We start from the raw sequence: 11815 nt of genomic DNA, 5'->3' as shown, positions 1-11815 counted from the left end.
CTTCCCTCACTCTCTCTCTGGGTTTACCCACATTCCTTCCCTGGTTTAATGCCTCCGGAATAGCACTAGCAACTGTTCCCTTCCATTCCCAGTACAAAACCATCTTTCTGATGGAGGTCAATTGTACCCCACAAGAGATTCAAATGATCCAATAATGTGAACTCTTCTATTCCTATGTCATTGATACCAATAAACAACAGCGTCCCCGCAAAATGGGTATTCTCCCCTTTAATAATATTCTGCTCCCTCTCTGAGACATTCTTACACAAAAGTTACACATTCGAATAATAAACCTTACACTCATCACGTCATCATAAAAGGATTACATGACACATTGAAGGTTTGGGGAGACCTTTTGAGAGAATGCGATGATTCAAAGGAGAATTTTTAAGCAGCAAATGGGATTGATCTGGAACACAATACTCACACACACAATGCGAATATCCAGGTCTTGATATACTGAGTATTTCAATCAGAGTTTAGCAGAATATTTACTGAGATTACCATCTGAATGTCCACCGATAATATCCTGTAATAAAAGTTTATAAAAGCTGTCACTCTCAGCTCACGTTAGAAACTCACACCATCCCCTCCTCTTGGCCCAGGATTACTGTACATATTACCGTTGAGGACATCAGCAGTCAGGGGGAAATCTGTGGGTTTCTGGGAGATTCCAACTTGAGATCTCACGTGACTGAACAGAGCAGTTCTTTGACACGTTGGAGAAAATGATCCAAGCGTCAGTGAGATATGGGGAACAAGAATTACTTTCTTTTCTTTCATTCCGTGCTGCCGCTCTGCCTCATCAATAAGACGTGGGTGTGAAAGGCTAATGCCTAACGATGGGCAAGTTGTCTCCATCCTGACCAATGGGTAGGAAGATCCTCCAATCACTCCAAAGCGTATCCCAAAAAAGATAGCAACTCTGTCTGCTTCCCACTGCCAGTACTCCCAATACCTGTTTGGAAGAATGGGAAGGGGGGATATCTCCTAGAAAAGGCTTAACTGTAAAGGTCTTAGAGGATTATGAAAAGAGAGAGATGCACAGGAGAAGGGGTAACAAGTTGCCAGATCGGGTGTAACTTGGGAAAATGGGAAGTTGCTCATTTTGGAGGAGATAATAAAAGAACAAAGTACTATTTAAATGGTGGAAACTGCAGAAAGCTGCAACACAAATATTAGATTAGATTACGTACAGTGTGGAAACAGGCGCTTCGGCCCAACAAGTCCACACCGCCCCGCCGAAGCGCAACCCACCCACACCCCTACAGTTACCCCTTACCTAACACTACGGGCAATTTAGCGTGGCCAATTCACCTGACCTGCACATCTTTGGATTGTGGGAGAAACCGGACCACCTGGAGGAAACCCACGCAGACACGGGGAGAACGTGCAAATTCCACACAGTCAGTCGCCTGAGGCGGGAATCGAACCCGGGTCTCTGACGCTGTGAGGCAGCAGTGCTAACCACTGTGCCACCGTGCCGCCCAGGGATAACTGTTCAGGAAACACAGAAAGCTACCACACAGTTACAACAGGGAATCAGGAAGGGGAATGGAATGTTTTGTTTCAAAGGTTTTTAGTATTAGAGTTTGGAGTATATACCTGAGAGTAATGTGTGGAAGTGCTGATGTGACCACAATATCTGCAGCAATGAGAGCAGTTTTAGACCCTATAGATAAGGAAATGTGTCACTTTATTGGAGGCATTTCAGGGAAGATTCAATGAAATGATCCCTGGTTTGGAGGGACTATCTTTTAAATAAAGGCTGAAAAAGTTGGGACTCTACTCACTAGATTTTGGAGAAAGAGCGGTGATCCCATTGAGACAGATGGGATTCTTAAGGGGTTTGACAGTATAAATACTGAGAGGATGTGTCTGAGGGTAAATACTGAGAGGGGAGTCTGAAACCAGATTGCGAGTCACGGAGTCAACGGTTCTGTTTTTTTTTATTCAAGTTTAAGGCGACACAGACGCGGGTAAGGAGTTTCAGTGGCAATGGAGCTGGGGTGAGGTGGAGAAAAGCAACGTTTAAGAGATTGGAATTCCTGGTGTTGTGATTGTGTGGATGTCTGATCAGAAGGTCACCTTGGGGTCAGATGTAACAGCAATATTGTGAAGAGTGTCGTTCTGCCTCAGAGAGTTCCCAGTGGGAAGGAGGGGCTCAGCAGAAAGGTAAAGGTGAGGCAATGGGTTTAACCGTGACAATGTTTCATTGGAGGAAATTGCAGCTAATCGAGTAGTGGGAATGTGATAAGCGGTTTGATAACTGAGTAACAGTGGAGTAATGGAGAGGGATGATGGGGAGGGAGAGCAGGGCATCGTCAGTGTACATGTGAAACCTAACATGGTACTTTTGCACAATGTCACCTCCTGGCAGTATGTAGGTGAGATACAAGAGGGGCCAAGGATAGATCCACGAGGGACACCAAATGCAAGGAATTCAGAAAGGAAAGGGAGAGTGGAGATGGAGCAGGATTTTCCAACAACGGTGAGGTCAAATATTAGGTTTTCACAGAATGGGAGAGAAGGACATAACCAGAAAAGACCAACAGACAGAACAAGGAAAATATCTATGAATTGGCGAGGGGGGTAATGAGGCAGCAGCGGAGGAAAGAGAGTTGGAAAGTGAGTTTACCGAGATTACGGTAAAGGGTCAAGGTGAGCTCTGATAAGGCTTGACAAGAGACTGGAGAAAGATGTACGTTTAGGACAAAAAGCAGGAAAACCATGTGAGGCAGTTTGACTCAGTGGGCTAGTGGGAGGGAGAGAAGCAGCAGATCGGATTATCTCAGTCTTAGTGACAGAGAAACTCCATGTGCTCCTCACTCGTTGTTGGAGGGGAGGATGGTGGAGACAGGATGATGGACAGTGTTTTACAAAGAAACAAAACCAGGGTTAGTGATATTTAAAATGAGTGAACACACTTGATGTATTTAGCTTTTATCCAGAATATTAAAACAAACGACTGAAGTCCTGGTTCGAATCCCATCTTGGCAGATGGTGGAATCTGAATTCAAGAAAACAAAAACAACGTATTAGGAATCTCCTGATTTCCATGAAACCATTGTCAATGGCGAAAAAAATCCTGCCAACCTGTCAGCGGCCCAGCCAGCTACTCACTGTATTAATCACTGCAAAGTCTCAACACAGGAAAGAAACTGGATGGACCAGTTGGCACCTAGCAAGGCACCAGAAATTACACCCACAGAATCAGCCCTCTCGATGGTGCAACGTCCTCCTCACTAACATATGGATTTTGGTTCCAAAATGTGGAGAGCTGTCTCACAGACTAGTAAAGGAACAGCCTGACATACACATACTCACGGAATCATCCCTTACAAACAATGAGGAGACACCACCATCACCATCCCTCGATATCGAGAGTGTGGTGCTGGAAAAGCACAACAGGACAGGCAGCATCCGAGGAGCAGGAGAATCGACGTTTCGAGCCTAAGCCCTTCATCAGCCTGACCTGCTGTGCTTTTCCAGCACCAGACTCTTGACTCTGATCTCCAGCATCTGCAGTCTTCACTTTCTCCTGAAATCTCTGGCTATGTCCTGCCCCACCACAGGACAGACCAGGGAGAGGTGGTGGCACAGTGGTGTACAGACAGGGAGGATTTGCCCTCGGAGTATACCGCATTGGCTCCGGAGACCAGGAAGTCTCATGGTTCCTGCTGATTACCACATCCCCTCCTCCCTTGGAGGATGAATCAGTTCTCCTTCATGTTGAACAACATTTGGAGGAAGCACTGACGCAATAAAATGGTGTCAAACGTGCTCTGGGTACAGGACTTCAATGTCTATAATCAAGACGACCTCTGCAACAGAATTACTGACTGAGCTGGCCAGTTCCTGATGGACAGAGCTACTCAACTGAGTCTGCAGCGGGTTGTGTGGGAACCAACAAGAGTGTAAAATATACTTGATCTTATTGTTATGAATTGACCAGCTGCAGAAATATCTCGCCGTGACAGTATCAGTACGAGCGACCATCACACATTCTTTTGGAGACAAAGGCTTGCCTTAAGTTGAGAAAAACCTCCATTATGTTGAGTAGCACTATCACCGTTCTAAATGGGACAGACTTTGAAGAGATTTAGGATCTCAAACTGGGTATCTCTGAGGCACTGTGGGACATCAACAGCAGCAGAACTGTACTCGAGCACAATCTGTAATCTCATGGGCTTGAAAATCCCGCACTCACCCATCACAATGGGCAGTAAAGGAGGGCATGCCATGAGCAGCACCAGGCAGACTTAAAAATGAAGTGCTAACCTGGTGAAGCTATCAAACAGAACTACCTGCATATCAAACAGCATCAGCAGCAAGCAACAGAGCTAAGTGATCCTACATCCAATGAACAGATCGGATCTCTGCAGTTCCGCCACATCCAGTTGTGAACTGTGATGGACAATTAAACAAATCACTAGAGGAAACAATACAGATATCCCCACCCTTACTGATGGACGGGCCTCACACACCCATGCAGCAGATAAGATTTCAACATTTGCAGCAATCTGCAGCCAGAAGTGCAAAGTGGGATGATCCATCTCAGCCTTCTCCAGTGGTTTCTAACATCACAGATGTGAGTTTTAAACCAGTTCGATTCAGTTTGAATCACATCAAGAAATGGTTAAGTAGTGCAAAGGCTACGGGTCCTGCCAACATTCTGGCAATAATACTGATAGCTTGTGCTCCAGAACTTGCCACCCACCAAGTCACGTACTGCTCCAGCACTGGCATCTACAGACAATGTGGAATATTGCCCAGGCATGTTCAACACAAAAACACAGGACAATCCAAAGGTAACAAGCATTTTATCTGTTCTGGGTACTGAATATATGTAAATCAATTCTGAAGGAAAACATCCTCGTCGGTAATGTTCCCACATCTGTGGAGTAATTGCTTCTGGTCACTCTTCAGGCTATCGAGCCTCGGAAAGAAATGAGTTGGCCACAGTGAGCAACATCATTTGGATGGACTATGCTCATTGGGGAAATTTGCAGGATCTGTAGAAGAAACACGTGTTTCAGAGTGTATGCAATAAACCTGAACGTTATTATTTTTTTCACAGAGCTTGGGACCCGACTGGAGCAGCAATGACGCTTTTATTTTTTCTTAAATTTCCGAGCTTGCCAAATTTTTGTTGGTAAATGCAAGTGACTTTATCAAAGCACATTTCACACTCCCCAGCCAGGAATGTGATCCCAATTCTGTCAGTCCATCAATTCCTGTGGATTACAGGTATTTTAAATGCGATCACTCCATTTAACTATTTGAATTTAATACTTCAGTGGTTAAGTCCTCTTGGATTCTTAATTTCAAATTACTCAATGTGATGTTTTGTCCCCCCCTGAATTTGCTAAGCACTGGGCAGTTCTAGAATATTCCAAATATTTACAATAGATGCATTCACACTATTGAAGGCAACCTGGCAGATTTGAATACCATTCAGGTCGTCAACAACAATACATAAGTAACTTAATGAATTGCTTACTGTACACCAACGCAAGCCAAGTACTATTGTAACCACAGATTGTCTCTCAAGGATTCCCAAATATAAACAGTAAATTCCGGATATGCTCACTATCACCATCTGGGAGCAGTCTCCCAAAGGGCTCCCAGAATTTAGAAAGTGCATAAACTTCCCTCCAAAGCTAAATCTGCTGTCATAGGATTCACTCTTATTGTATACAACGACATTTATTGTCCAGTTCTTTGACGTGACAAATGATTTTACAAACAATTTATAAAATACTTTAAATCCTGAAGAAATGTGATGTCAGCCCTTTGTAGAACTGAATGGAAAGTGTGATGTTTGCTTGACCTTTGGCTCTATGTATCAGGCCGAACTGATATGGGGTGTTTCCCACACACTTTGTTTAAAAAAGCAAAGATTATGTTCTGAGATTTAAATGTTCAATCAGGTTTAATATAAATCCTTCCAAAAGTGAGTTTGACTTCAGCTGCTTTAAAGAGGCATGCTCTTGGCCTTCAATTTTGTGACATGTGATCATTCTTTGGTAAAGGTGGCTGTGTGCAACACTGCAGGATGTTGTGCTGATTTGCCTCATTGGGTGAATGAGCTTTATCACTGGCTAATTTTGAGATGGAATGTTACTGAGTTAAATCTTGTTTTTAAACTGAGGCGTGCTTCTGTAAGTCAAGTGTGGAAGCTATGCTCATGTTTGCAATGAACCTTTCACTTTTAGAGATCAGTATTTTTCCAATTTGTTTTGTAAATAAAGTTCAATATAAAAAGCTCAGTGCTGGAGAACCGCAGGTCCAGCAGCATCGCTGAGGGGAGTAAAACATTGTAAGTTCAAAGTCTCATGACCTTTTGTCCATTCAGACGAAGAGTCAGTGAACTTGAAATGTAATATTTTTTCTCTTCACCGATGCCCTCAGAACTGCTGAGTTTCTACAGCACTTTGTTTCTGGGGTTCAGATCTCCAGCACCTACAGTTTATTGTTTTGTTATCGATCCTATGATTTGACTTGGGGAGCGAGAGGCAGCAGCTGTGATCAACGAGGGTAAAACTCCCCAACCACGGAAAACAAACTGGTTCTTTATACTTTGCAAAACACGACTGTAAATAAGAAATGCAATTAAGAAAAGTGCAAGATGGCATACCACCTGCCTTGTCTCAAACCTTCTACTCATCTTTGAGGACTAATCTGTCAGAATTGTGTTTGCTCGCTTCCTTTGAGATCACAGTCCACAAATGTCCCAGTTCTAGTTCCTGGGCCGGGCCCGGTTACCACATTGCAGTGGGGTGGGGAGCTTTGTTGCAGCCTGAAGTTTTTGTTAATAACAACATTGCAGTTTGAAGTTGAAGGTTTTGACGAATATTGCGTCATCAAACTTGGAGGAAATCCTTCTGAATGTATTGATTAAATGGACTGAGCCTGTTTACATGCAGTTCTGTTAGTAGTGCTGTAATATTCTCAGTTAAGAATCACAGAACACCAGATTATAGTGCATTAGCATAATTTGGAAGCACACTAGTTTTTGGAGCGCCGTTCCTTCATCAGGTGATTGTGGAGGGCATAATTCTAAGGCACAGAATTTATCGCAAAAATTTAGTGTGATGTAACTGAAATTATCCATTGAAAAAATACCTTGATTGTCTGTTGAGTCTTTCATCTGTTTGAATACCATGATAGTTTCACTTCTTTCATGTGAAAATCACAAAACTTTTTTTAAAAAGTTGCATTCCTAACAGTGGCCCATCAAATCAATCATTGTATTAATCACTGCACAGTCTCAACTAAGGAATGAAACTGAATGGACCACATTACATCTACCATTGCACTGGAATATACAACAACAGAATCAGCCCTCTTGACCTTGCAACTTCTGTCTCACTGTGGGCCACAACAGCAGCAGACCTATACTCCAGCCCAATCTGAAATCTCATGGCCTGCTTTATTCCCCATTCAACCATTAACTTCAAGCCAGGGAATCAACCGGAGTTCAATGGAGAGTTCCACAGAGCAAGCCAGGTGCAATACCAGGGATACCTAAACATATGGTGCCAAACTGGTGAAGCTAACCAACCTGCATGCCAAACAGTGCAAGCAACACTAAATAGAATGATACGATCCAACAATCAATGGATCAGATTGAACTCTGCAGTTCTGCCACACCTAGTCAGGAATGGTGATGGACAATTAAACATATCACTGCAGGAAGCATCACAGATATCCCCCACCCTTACTGATGGAGAGGTCTCAAACATCCATCCAACAGACAAGACAACAGCATTTTCAGAAATATTCAGCCTGGAGTGCCAAGTGGATGAGGCTTCTCCATTGATTCCTCACATCAGATGTGAATCGAATTGGTTGAAAACTTATTTCAAATCAGATCAAGAAATGGAGAAGCAGTGTAAAGGCTGTCGGCCATACCAAAATTGTGGCGATAATACTGATGGCTGTGCTCCAGAACTTGCTGCCCACCAAGACAAGTCCAGCACTGGCACCCACTGACATTGTGGAACATTTCCGAGGGATGTTCAACACAAAAACGCAGGGCAGAGTCAACCCAGCCAATTTCCCTCCATCAGTCAACACTCGCTCAGCAATGAAGTGATGGAAGGTGTCATCAACAGTGCTGTCACGCAGCTGCTCTTCAATAACCTTCTGTGATACCTAGTTTGGGTTCTTCGAGGAGAAAGTGAGGTCTGCAGACGCTGGAGATCAAAGCTGAAACTTTATTGCTGGAACAGCACAGCAGGTCAGGCAGCATCTAGGGAACTAGTTTGGGTTCTGCCAGGGCCACTCAGCTCCTGATCTTGTTACAGACTTGATTCAAAACTGACACCAGCTGAATTCAAGAGGTGAGGTGAGGGTGACAGCCCAGTCCCACTCCAAGACCACTATTTCGACTTCAGTGATATCACCTGACCTCACCAGTCTCAGCCCATTTACTGAAACTCTCATTCATTCATTTTGTTAACTCGAGATTTCATTATCTAAACACACTCCTGGCCAGCATCCCACAATCACCCTCCCTATGATCTCCAGAATATTGAAAACTCTACCGCCCAAGTGCTCACTTGTACCAGAACTTGCTGATCCATCAAAAGGCTCCCATTTATAAGCAACAACAATTTACTTTCACACCCTTGACTTAATTCCTGGCTGTAATCATTCCTATCTTCCTGCACCACACACCCTTTCATATCACAATAACTCATTTTAGTTTAGACTCCCAATGATGTGTTTATTTTTGGGTTCAGCTGTGTGACTGTTTCTATAGATTCCAAGGCAACATGGCCTGGAATTCCCATCCTCTAAGATCTGCTTTCTTCCTTTAAGGCATTCCTGAAACATTGCTTATTTTCAAATGGTTTTGGTCACTGGACATAATATTCTCCAGCTGTGGCCTTATGTCAAAAGTTCTCAATATTTTTGTGAAATTAAAAACATGTTGATTTGTACAGATATCTTCTACTTTTCACTATCGTTGAGTGAATAATCTGTAATGTCTCTTACCCAACCACGTTGTGGGAGCACCTTCACCATACAACTGCAGCAGTGCAAGTAAGTCAAACATCACCCTCTCCACAGGCAATAGGGCTTTGGCAATGATCACTGGTATCTGTGGAAGGAGAAATACTCATGGTGTTGCAGGGAGTGCGATATGAATTATAGGGAATGAAAATGGTGCAGAATTTGACTGTCAGAAATGGAAGAAAAATCCACTCACTATTGGAAAAAAGAATTCTTAACTGTCAAAGATATTGTGGAAAAAATAACCTGATAATGGAGCAGCATATGCTCAGGAGTCGGGCAGCAGTGGACAATCCATTTACAAAAGTCTGAGAATGTAATAGTAAAATACTAAACATGGCAAAAATACACTCATGTGAGACTGAGGAAGCTAGATAACGAACAAGTGGATATCAAGGAGCCCAGAGGTGAATCAGAGCAGTGTTCACTTTGATGATCCCACAGTCAGAGATGTCTAGCACAAAAACAGACTCTTCAGTCCAACCCATCTACGCAAACCAGATATTCTACCCTAAACTATTCCCATTTGAAAGCACTTGACCGACATCCCTCTGAACCCTTCCCATTCAAATGCCTTTTAAATTTACAATTTTGGTTGCTCTTCAGGTTCCTTTTGAATTTTCCCCTCTCACCCTAAACCTATATCCTTTAGTTCTGGGCTCCACCACCCCTGGGTCTATTTACGCTATCCATGCCCCTCACGATTTTATAAACCTCTTCAACATCACACCTCAGCCTATGACACTGCAGGGAAAATGGCCCCAGCCTATTATGCCTCTCCCTGCAACTCAAATCCTCCAACCCTGGCAACATCCTTAAAAAATTCAATTCTCTAACGTTCCATGTCTCAGTACCTCTTTCTGATAAGAGGGAGACCAGAATTGCACACAATATTCCAAAAGTGGCCTAACCAATGTCCTGTGCAGCTCGTTTACTCAATGCTCTGACCAACGAAGGGAAGAATCCCAAACAATTTCTTCACTATCCTACCTACATGTGATTCTACTTTCAAGTAACTATGAGCAAAGGTCTCTTTGTTCAGCAAGACTCTCCAAGACCTTAGAATTCAGTGTGAGTCCTGCTCTGATTTGCTTTTCTAAAATGCAGCACCTCACTTTTATCTAAATTAAACCCTATCTGCCACTCCGCAGCCCATTGGCCCATCTGATCATTATCCCATTGTATTCTGAGACAATCTTATCACTGTCCACAATATCTCCAATTTTCGTGTCATCTGTAAACTTACGAACCGTACCGGCTCTATTCACATCCAAATCATTTAAATGGATGAAGAAACAAATCCAGAAAAAAAAACATCCGTTTCTCTGGGTTTGAATGTGCTCTGGGTAAAACCGGCCCTCTGACTCTGTACCAGGGAGGGCTGCACACACACACCTGTGAACTTTGCCCCCGACAATGTTGGCGGCCGCGCACGTGTCCAGTGAATCTTTGGCCCGAATAAAGATGGCGGCGATCACAGGATCAGGTTATTTTCCAGTTTAATGCAAAAACGGGACTGTAAGTTTCAAATTGTAATTTCCGATGTGCACCAAATGTTTTTAAAACCTCTCAGCCCTTACCAACACTATTTCCCTCCCACCTCCTGCTGTTTATTTCTTTCCTTACCAACAGCTCTCCATCCACATGTCCCGCACATCCGCGCCCACCGTGCGGATGATCACGTGGTGTAGTCTAGTCCCGTCCCCCAAATGCTCCGCCAGGTCCTCCAGATCTGCCCCTGCGTTTCCATTGGTCTTCCGCTGACATCAACCACCAGGGGCCCATTGTTGCCTGGAGCATGCGCACTGCTTCGTGGCTTTTGTTGCTGTTTATCAGTTACAAGAGTGAGACACAAAGTTAAAAATCACACAACCACCTGATGCAGAAGCTGCAAAGCGAGGGCTTCCAAATAAACCTGTTGGACTATAACCTGGTGTTGTGAATTTTAATTTTGTCCATCCTAATCCAACACCAGCACCTGAAAGTCAAGAATGCGGGAGGAATTCAAAATATAACAACAAAAGAACTAGGAACAGGAGAAGGCCTTTCTGCCCTTTGAGCTTGCTGTGCCATTCATTAAGATCATGGCTGATCATTTCGTGGACGCAAACCATTTACCAACGTTCTCACCATATCCCTTAATTAATTAGTTATTTCTTTAAAAAAAGTATCTTAGCTTTAAAAACGTTTACTGAACTAGCATCAAATACTTCCCTGGGCAATGAATTCCATAGAGGTCAAGAAGTCCCTTCTCAATTCAGTCCTAAATTTGCTGCCTCTAAACTTGAGGTGATGGTCTCTTGTCCTGGCTTCAACTGCCAGTGGAAACATTTTCTCTACTTCTGTTTTAGACATTCCATTAATTATTTTATATGTTTCCCATTGTTCTGATTTCCAATGTATGTAATTCCAATCTACTCAGTCTCTGTTAAGCCAACCCCCTCGACTCTGGAATCAACCTAGTCAACCTCCTCTGCACCCTCTCTCGTGACAGAAACTGCATGCAGTACTCCAGGTGTGGCCTCACCAGCACCCCATAGAGCTGGAACATAACCTCTGCTTTTAAACACAATCCCTTCAGCAATGAAGGCCAAAATTCCATTTGCTTTCTGAGTTGATTGGACCTGGTGACCAACCTTCATGCAGAAGGATACTCAGGTGCCCCTGCATAGCAAATGATGCAACTTTTAAAAATCCAAATAATAATCTCTTTTTTAATGTTACTCCAACCAAACAGTAGGACTTTACATTTATGAACATTCTATTCCAAATGCCAGACCATTGCCCACTC

The 11815-nt window shown here is 43.4% G+C and overlaps 1 long non-coding RNA gene across 1 annotated transcript; it reads right to left on the bottom strand.

Annotated features, from left to right (window-relative positions):
- Positions 1–437: 437 nt before the first annotated feature.
- Positions 438–10846, bottom strand: LOC148134592 (uncharacterized). Its single transcript, XR_015755816.1, has 3 exons — positions 10651–10846; positions 2928–3010; positions 438–529 (listed from the first exon to the last, which is right to left on the bottom strand). It is a non-coding gene; the product is annotated as an uncharacterized LOC148134592 (long non-coding RNA).
- Positions 10847–11815: the final 969 nt, after the last annotated feature.

Source organism: Chiloscyllium plagiosum, unplaced genomic scaffold (assembly GCF_037043375.1).
Source record: "Chiloscyllium plagiosum isolate Xiang-an unplaced genomic scaffold, Cpla_swu_hap1 HiC_scaffold_53Y, whole genome shotgun sequence".
NCBI lineage: Eukaryota > Metazoa > Chordata > Chondrichthyes > Orectolobiformes > Hemiscylliidae > Chiloscyllium > Chiloscyllium plagiosum.
This window is presented reverse-complemented; position numbering and strand designations above follow the sequence as displayed.